Source organism: Ursus americanus, chromosome 2 (assembly GCF_024610735.1).
Source record: "Ursus americanus isolate L20-20 chromosome 2, mUrsAme1.1.p, whole genome shotgun sequence".
Classification (NCBI taxonomy): Eukaryota; Metazoa; Chordata; class Mammalia; order Carnivora; family Ursidae; genus Ursus; species Ursus americanus.
Window position 1 is genome coordinate 23178803 of NC_142128.1, and position 9741 is coordinate 23188543.

General features: G+C 41.1%; 1 pseudogene; it reads right to left on the reverse strand.

Annotated features, from left to right (window-relative positions):
• Positions 1–5789: 5789 nt before the first annotated feature.
• On the reverse strand, positions 5790–5948 carry LOC123778826 (mitochondrial import receptor subunit TOM7 homolog pseudogene; annotated as a pseudogene).
• Between the last annotated feature and the right edge of the window lie 3793 nt (positions 5949–9741).

Genomic DNA, 9741 nt, shown 5'->3' on the forward strand with positions numbered 1-9741 from the left:
GCTCTACTGCTCCCTGGAGGAGGTTGGACCAGTCTAGTTCCTCCAAGACGCAGTGTAGGCGGACGCAAAGTTTTCTAAGTAAATACTCAGAAGATTACTTATGTTACCGCTTTTGGGATTCTCGTCCTGGCCCGGATATCCGCTCTGCAATCCTCCTCTGACTAGGTCTAGGACAGCCCATCACAATCCCCCCTCTGCCACTTTGGATTCTCCCGATCCGTATTGTCCAATGAGACAGCTCCTTTTCTCCAGATTCCACCAGCGGTGTCTGGAATCACCCCTGCTTTTGAGCTCCGGCACTTCCTCTCCCGCCTGCCCGCGGTGTTGCAGAGTTTTCCATTACCTATTTACCTTTCTGCAGAGACTTGGGCTTTAAGCCGGGCGTGACTGCTTCTTGCTTAAGTCCTCGCTATACCATTAGCTCCTTCAGGGTAGAAATAAACTCGCTACCAGAACCGGCGGGAGACACAAATGGATGAATCCGGAAACCGTGGCCGTCCTCACAGCTAAAGTCTCTGCTCTCATGAAATTTATATTCTAGGCTGGGGCTACGTAGAAAACAAAAACTAATTTTCGTATGAAAAAATGTTTTTTTTTTTAAAGATTTTATTTATTTATTTGACAGAGATAGAGACAGCCAGCAAGAGAGGTAACACAAGCAGGGGGAGTGGGAGAGGAAGAAGCAGGCTCATAGCGGAGGAGCCTGATGTGGGGCTCGATCCCATAACGCCAGGATCACGCCCTGAGCCGAAGGCAGACGCTTAACCGCTGTGCCACTCAGGCGCCCCTGAAAAAATGTTTTGAAGAGTAGGGGTGTGTGTTGAGGGTACTTCTGAGCTGAAACCTGCTTGTTGGGGGTCATGTGACTATCCGGGAGAAGAAAGTTCACTTTTCAACGAGTATTAACCGTGAAATCGCCTTGTGTCAAACACTATGCTAAAGATTAAGGCGTGGTCTTTGCCCTGCAGGAATTTACAGTCTCGTACTCTTGCTACTGTGGCACGGTTGGGAAACCAACAGCGATCAATACAGTTTGGAGTTAGAAATGGCAGAATCTCCATACTGAATCAAAATCCGCATTTTACAAGATTCATATGCACATTAAAATTTCAGAAGGGTTGGTGGTGCTGTAGACATTTTGAAGGCATAGACAAACTTCTCACTCTTCGCGTGTGGCTGATTTGCTTTACGCCTACAACTGTCTTAACAGGATTTAAGTTGACATCTAAGACCCGACCTGGCCGTTAAGAATCTCTCCACAGAGGAGAGTGACCCAAAGTGTTGCAGACCTAACATTAGTGGTGCATGAGGTGATTTTAAGTTGTTCGTAAATGAACACTGTACCACTTCAATAGTCGTACATTTATTTTGAACACTATGGTAAGCAATGCTGGTAATGAATTTCCTCTTTAAATATATTTGCAACTAGAGTAAAAGTAGGTTTAAACAACATTGAGTACATTAACTATTGGTGATAGATATGGCAAAATTCATCAAGGTGTTAAACAATGAGTGAGTCTGGGGAAACATTGATCAAGTCACCCACCTGCTTAAAATTTTTCAATGATTCCCCATGTTTTTCAGGATAAAGTTCAAATTTATTAACATGGGACATAAACCTCTGTTTCCAGTACTTTTTAAGCATTACCCCCGAATTATCTGCACACCTCAGAGTCCAGTCATTGGAAATTCATCCAACAGTTCAGGTTAGATGGGATACACACACACCCCTATTTATAATGTTCCCTAATCTTCAGTTGTAACACTACCCACACCTCAAAACATAACTGTGACCTAAACAAAAAATTCTGTTCAAATGTGGTAGGAACTGAAATATAATTCACATCAGCTACATGAATAAATTCAAAGTTTATTTGTATTTTGCGCCACTGCAAAATTTCCTACTAAGCCGTACACTCCAAAGTAGGACTGCCATCTTGTGGACAGATCTAACACTTTCACGTCTTACCCGTGTCCTACCTACTTCAGTGACTGCTGCTTGTATGAGGAGGAAGAGTGTGTGTGCAGTTGAGATGGGATGCCATTATTAACATGTGTGGTATTGGTAGGTGTTGTACATTCTCCATCTTACGCTTTTCTTCGGCTCCCAACCAGTCTTATAGCTAATTACATAATTATGGTGATAGAGAAGGCTGGATCCATGAGCTCCAATTCTCATTTTGTGTGTCACTCCGTATACCTTTTGAATAATGCTTGTAGTAGTAAGTCCCCATAATGGAGGGAAGTAGTAAAAGAATTCAGAATGGAAGACACAGAAGGAGAAAGTGGGTGACCAAGAGGATACAAAATAAAGGAGAAAAAAGGGAGGGAAGAAGCATTCTCTAGATAAGGCTCCAGATGTGCTTATATCTCCTTACTCATTGCTGTTGCTTATTAAGTGTATTTTTAAAATCTCTTCCTCTTTTAGGATACCCATGACCCAGACTCGCATAAAAACAAGAGTGTAGGTGACAGAAAACCTTGACATTTTTCCAGGTTGCCTTACCAGCTCATGTCATATTTCTGCCACAATGCTAGAATTCCACTGTGGAAGAAAATGAGGTCCTTGAAACTGTTTCTGCATAGGAGACATTGCAAGCCCTGGGAGAGAAAAAGCTTTGTTAGTTTTCTTACTGTAGAGTCAAATCTGACTCCATGGAGCCCAACTTCTGCCTTGAGCTGCATGCAGTTGGGTGGGTGCATGTGTGTGGGGGTGGGTGGGGAGGAAAGTCAGGAGGAGGCTATAGTGGGGGCAGAACAGACTCCAGGAAAGTGGTTTGATCCTATACTTGGGAACATCACCTTGCCTCGTTAGGGCCAGGGCCAGAGGCATTAATCCTGGCTCCTCCTAAGTTATTTTTCTGATGGTCGGCATTTCCTTCCCTGTTCCTCTCAGAATCCCTTTCAGGAAAATACCACTATAGCCTGGAGTTTTTTCTCCCTTCTTGGAACTTTACTGTCTTCTGTTGATAATTAATTTTTCATTCATGTTTTAGCTCCCTTAATTAGAAGAAAGAAAAAAAACATTATTGGCATTTTCAGACAAACAGAAGTTAAAGGGATAGTATAATGAACTCCTATTTACCTAATGCCCAGTTTCAACCAGAATCAACATGTTTTCCTTTCTTTGATTTTTAAGCTCCTTAGGGTAGAGAACTATGACTTATAAATATTTAAGGTGGTTACAATCATAATTGGGGTGGGCATGGTTATTTAAAATTTTTTAAAATAAAGACTTTACATTTTAAATCACTAATTTTTAAATTAGTACACTAAATTGTGCAGGGGCCAGGGGCATGGTTATTTTTGATACCTCACTTAAGAGGTCAAGATCCGAAGTCAAAGCTGCTCCAGTTAAAGTTTATTCTCCCACTGTCTCCTGGATCTGTGCATTTTATTTAATTTTTTAAAGATTATTTTTTTATTCGTCAGAGAGAGAGAGAGAGTGCAAGTGCACAAGCAGGGGAAGATTGTAAGCCTTAATTTGAGAATCCCCTGGAAGGCCTAGCCCATTTTGCCCCAAAGCCAAATACTCATCAGAATCATGTGGAGTACTTGTTAAAATGCAGATTCCTGGGTACTCCATCATTCTGACTGAATCAGAATCTACTGGATTTGGAATCCAAGAATCTTTATTTTAAAGAAATGCCCCCCAGGTGAATCTAATGCATAGTCATAAAGTCTGGGAACACCGGCCTAGCCTCTCCCTCTATGTGGTGATTAGGATATAGCAAGAGTATATGTCTTTACATTTTTGTTGCGCAAACACAAAGGACAGAAAACTTACAGTCATTTTTATGCACAGAAGACTGGTGGGGAGGTGTCAGATGGTGGTTGAAACCACTGTTCAATTATCTTTATAATTTTGAGTTTTTGGTTGGTTTGTTTATTTCTGTTTCGGCAAAGCCAGGAATACTTGCTCCAGTGTGATCTAATGAAATAATTTTCTTCTTCTTTTTTTTTTTTTTAGATTTTATTTATTTATTTGAGAGAGAGTGAGCGAGCGAGAGAGAGAGAACACAAGCGGGGAGGGGCAGAGGGAGAAGGAGAAGCAGACTCCTTGCTGAGCAGGGAGGCTGACATGGGACTCAGTCCCAGGACTCCAGGATCATGACCCCAGCCGAAAGCAGATGCTTAACTGACTGAGCCACCTAGGTGCCCCATGAAATAATTTTCTAATCCATATTCACGTTTGATTGACTTCACGATACCAAATACCTTCAAGGCAGCAGAAGAAATCACTGTTATTAAAGGCCCTCAAAGGGATGGGTAAGGAAAAATACTGGGTTGATAGAAGGGGGAAAAGGCTCTGTTTACTCCCATCTTGCAGGGACCTGGAGACTCCCTATAAATTTAATTAATCCCAGTTAGAGAGGAAAAGTTTTACCCGTCTACCCCTATTAATGTCAGCTTCCCAGGATACTGTGAATTTATAAACCTCACACCTGCTGAAACAGAACTCATTTATGCTCTCAAATTACGAGTAACTCCTAAGAAGCCAAAATAATTTAGGCTTAAGCCATGTTCTATAGAACTACTATGGTAAGAGCTGGAAAGAAACTGTACTGGCTTCACACAGTACCCAAGAAAGGGAAAAATAGAAATGGTCTCTGATGGAGTCAGGTTTGTCTGAAATCTCTCAGATGCCTGAATTTGAATGCTTCATAATTATCCACCAACTCTAAGGTCAAACACCTCCTATAGTTTTAGAAGGTCCTGGTACCACACTCACCTTTCCCCAGGGTAAAGTCCTTGCTAGGTATGTGGTAATGGATAGTCCCTTGGTGCTCATGCCTTAGGGAGCTGAAAAAGGGAAAGAGGTGTGAGGGATAAGGTGAAACAAGGGCCATTTCCGGGCACATGTATTTTTTAAACCAAAGCAAAGGCTAGAGTCAATTTAAAAGAGGAAATAACTCAAAGCTCCTAATTTAAAAAAATATACATGTTACTTGCAGATTTATTTTTCTAGTCACACATGTCATTGCCGACTATATCCCCACTGTCCCTATTCTATAAAAATGCACAGAGGTGGGAACAGGAAAACTGTTGGAAGGAGGTATGGGTCAGTTTTGTGTCCCTGTATTTGCACCAGGGAAAAGTTTCAAGGCAAAAAGGGGCTTCTCCCACTTTAATTAGACCAGCAATTACATGGAGTAAGAAAAACAAAACAAAACAAAACAAAACAAAACAAAACAAAACAAAACAAAACTATGGTAGGACAAGTATGGGAACAGATAGCAAACAACATATCACTAATCTAAATTCTGAAGTTGAATTGGTCTTTCCAAGTGCAAATCTGATTATGTCACACTCTTGGCTTTCAGCAGAAGTTTACTGAATACCTACTGTGTGCTAGGCAACTGTGCAAAGCATGGGGATATGATTAACCACAGAGAGAAGACACAGGCATGGGGACATATAGGCTGGTTTTCTCTAATAGTGGCCTGTCATTTACCTAGAGAGGACATGTGTACTGTGCAGACATTTATTTGTTGGTTGTATGTATAGTTAAGTCCCTCACATGAATTCTACCTGAAAAATGAGAAGAGAGCTGTTAGTGCCAGTTAGCATTTTTTTTTAACATTATTAAAAACATGTATTTTGATATAGTCTATGATAAGTCAGTTGAGGTTTCATTCTGCCACAGATTGATCTGAGAAGAGCCCTGTGCCATTCAACTGGTGAACACCTAAACAATGTCCCATCTTTATCCCAGCCAGAGAGCACAACTTCCATGTTGTTCCTGTCCATTGATTGCATCCAAATCCAGATAACCTTTATTCCCAATGTTAGCTCAAAACAGTTGGTTCAGGCTTTCCAGTATCTGCAACTGCACCCTTGAATCCCAGGTAAATCACGAGAGGAATAAAGCCTCAGCAGATGACAAACTGGCCACACTCGATGAGCTGCTGCAGCTTCTGCTTGGCCTCTTGGCTCAACTTCACCATTGTGACCTAGTTGGCAATTCTTGAGCATACCTTGACTAAGGTAGCCAGGAGAAATCTTAAATATTGGGATTGATAATTAATATATGGATAATTATTTCATAGCTAGGAAGAATTATCTTGTAGAAAGTAGTTAGAATCATAGGGAGAAGAAAGCATAGTAATTGCTTAATGACAAAGAGGGACTGAGGGCCTTACTAACTCTTAGTCTTACATCAATGGGATGAAAAGTCTGGCAACACTAGGGCTCAACAGAAACTTAATTGGGAGGGTCATGCCTAAGCTTTAGTATTTAGTACGTGGAAAGTTTGTTTCAATGAGTATCTTCAGCTTTGCTCCTCTTTTGCCTGCTTATCCGTCTTGATTTTGGCCTGTAGAATGTAAGCACTTCCACACTTATTTTTGGGATCCTCGCCTAGATGGCCAAGGCACGTGAACTTCCCATTTACTATGATAGCCAGTCTTGAACACAGATCCTCACATTCTTCCATATTGGGAAAATAAGGAACCAGAGGGAGGTAGCGCTGGAGAGGCCAACCATGGCATGGTGAAGGCTGGAACCCTCAAAGAATCAGGAAAGTTCTTTGGTAAGACTGGTATTTAGGACCCATGTAAGATCTGGGGAACCGCTATTGACTACATTCTCTTATAGTAAAAATAAAAACAGAAACCAAGAGGCAGATGCTTAAATCTGCAGTAAGAGCTCCAATCTCTTTGTTTTTCATTTTTTGGACAGAGTGTTCCAAAGATTTCATCTAAGAACTGTAGGGAATTTCTTCTGGCAGGAATCACAGACTGTAATTCTTCCAGGGACATTAATAGGCCCTGGTAAGGTCATTATTGACCTACGTTCTTGGACACAATCACATGCCCGTGGCACCAAGTGTAACCCCCCTCTCCCCCGTTCTTCAAGACACAGGCCACACCTATGGGTGATTATGACAATGGCCTTGCCAGACTCAGGGGCCCGTGAGACTGTGTCCCTGAGGAAATGTTGGGCCACAGGACCATGCCAGAAGATGGCTTATAGAGGAAGATGATGTCAGGCCTTTCTAACAGGGCAATAACTGTACTTAGCTTACGCTTGGTGCCATCACTACATAGGGAAGGGTTTAAGGAGGAAAGAAAGCAAGGAAGAGAAAAGATTATAAATTATGGTAATTCCTACATACACCCCAGATTCTGAGAAGCATATAAATATAGTGAAATGTCCCCTATCCTTGTCCCCAACACATACACACACATATGTGTATATATATTTAACACGTAGACAAGCAACCTCATGTATCTCCACTGTTGACAAACGAGTAAATGAGTCCTGGAAGCAACTTAGTGTGTTACATTTTTTAGTCATTCTGCATGAGAATTTGACCTTTGGTTAATTCTTTTTATGTTCTCTGGGCAACCAGATAAAGACATTACCTATGTTACTAGGTTTACTAGGCGATACTGCTTATGGTAAAAATGATCCCTGATTGACAAATTACACCTGGACAAGGAGAACGATAAACACCTGACAAAGAAGCTAGACTTTGGGCTTTCTTGAGGGCAGTGAACTTCTCCACTTATAATTGGGCCTCTTGTGGGGACTCTGGAAGTTATGCCTATGGAATTGCTCCTATGGAGCTTCTAAGCCAGGGAGGTTCCCACACCTATGCAATGTGGATTTTGTTCTCTTGCACCTGAGTTGCTGCAAGGACTCACACAAGAGCAGCACCTGCTGCTGCCCGGCTGCCGTGCTGCATTTCTTTCCTATGACTTTCTGAGTACACTGGTACCAAGCATGGCTTATGATAATCCTGTGAGTTGAATATTCACTGACCCTAAGACCAACCTGGTGGGCTTGCAGAGGATCTCAGAGCCATAGAAAAACACAAATGGGTGAAGGTTATAGAAGGGACTGATCAGGTTGGAGTAGTTCTCATAGATGGGAATCTGGTTTGAATGGACAACCAGGGCCTCTTTTGCTTAGAAACATTCTCCTTGCTTGGAACAAGCTTTTCTTCAAATAAGAATGGCTGAGGGAGAGGCTGTGCTGGCAAGGCAGTCCTACCTGAAGTTCTCCATATTTATCCTATACTAGGCTTCTTGAATGTATAGATTGTTTTTCATCACATTTGTAAAGTTTTAACCCATTATTTCTTTGAATATTTGTTCTGTCCTTTTCTCTTTCTCTTCTCCTGGAATTCCCGTTCCATGTGTGTTGGTGTGCTGAATGGTATCTTACAGTTCTCTGAAGCTCTGTTTATTTTTCTTTCCATAGTTTGGCTCTTGTTGATAATGCTGCTTTGAACTTCGGGTGCATATACCCCTTCGAATCTGTATTTTTGTATCCTTTGGGCAAATACCTAGTACTGCAATTGCTGGACCATGGGGTAGTTCTATTTTTAGCTTTTTAAGGAACCTCCATACTATTTTCCAAAGTGACTGCACCAGTTCACACTCCTAGCAACAGTGCAAGAGGGTTCCCCTTTCTCCACGTCCTCACCAACATCTGTTGTTTCCTGTGATGTTAATTTTAGCCATTCTGACAGGTGTGAGTGGTACCTTATTGTGGTTTTCCCTGATAAGTGATCTCAAGCACCTTTTCATGTGTCTGTTAGCTATCTGGATGTCTTTGGAAAAGTGTCTTTTCATGTCTTCTGCCTATTTATAAACTGCATTATTTGTTTTTTTTGGGGGGTGTTGAGTTTGATAAGTTCTTTAGAGATTTTGGATACTAACCCTTTATCAGATATGCCATTTGCAAATATCTTCTCCTGTTCTGTAATTTGGCTTCTTGCAGTTTTTATATTTTCAGGAACAACTTTTAAAATACAGATTCCTTGAAAGTAGTTAAAACGCATTTGGGCTTTTTTTTTTTTTTTTTTGATCATCAGATAGGATGAGTTTTGATTAACCTGACCATTTAAAAAAATAGTTACTGATCAGTTTAAGTTTTCCATTTTTTCCTGGGCCCATTTATTTACTTATAATGTCTACATATAATAAAAAATTGTATGAGACAAATTAAATTTGGTCCCAGTTTCAGATTGACCAGAATGGCTGATGAGGTGGCGTACTCAAAAACAAATCTGCCAGAAGCCAAGCTGGTGTGGAAACAAGGGGCAGATATTGGGAGACAATTCTTCCTGGGTCTCTCGTACTTCTGCACGACTTGCAAACAGAAGCACTAACTGCCCTTTTGTTTTGGACTATTTTTGCAAGGTTGATTGTACAGCAAACAGCCTTGAAGAGAGATCATATCTCCCTCTGGGCCAAAGGAAACATTTACTTCATTTTTAGTATAAGAATGTTTCCTTCCAGAGCAAAGGTAGGGCAGGTTTATTTATGGCCCATTATAACAGATTTGGGTTCCATAAATCCAGGGTTTCTCTACTGTAACATAGGTCACTGAATGTACAGGAGTTACCTGGCTCTCTTTGTGTTGCCTTGTGAGAATGAGGGATTAAAGGACTGGTACAAATATAATCTCTGACTACTGCTATTGCTGTAACAAATTCTTGTGTCTCTAACCCAGGATTCCAATGTCTTCTGTCAGTATTTGTGAAATTGTGGTAGGCCAACTTGATAACTTTTGTTAAAATCTCAGACCCTTTACGGTTCAGTTCTTCACAACAGGTCACTTATCTTAATCTCCAAAGATTACAAATTTTCTTCTTTGGGGGTTCAATTTGTGTATACAAATGTACACACACACAGAAAGATACAGATGGAGAGGGAGAAGTCCCTCCGTGTATCTAATTGCAGGCAGCAATCTAGACAAGACACAATAGTCACTGGCTGGAACTGAATC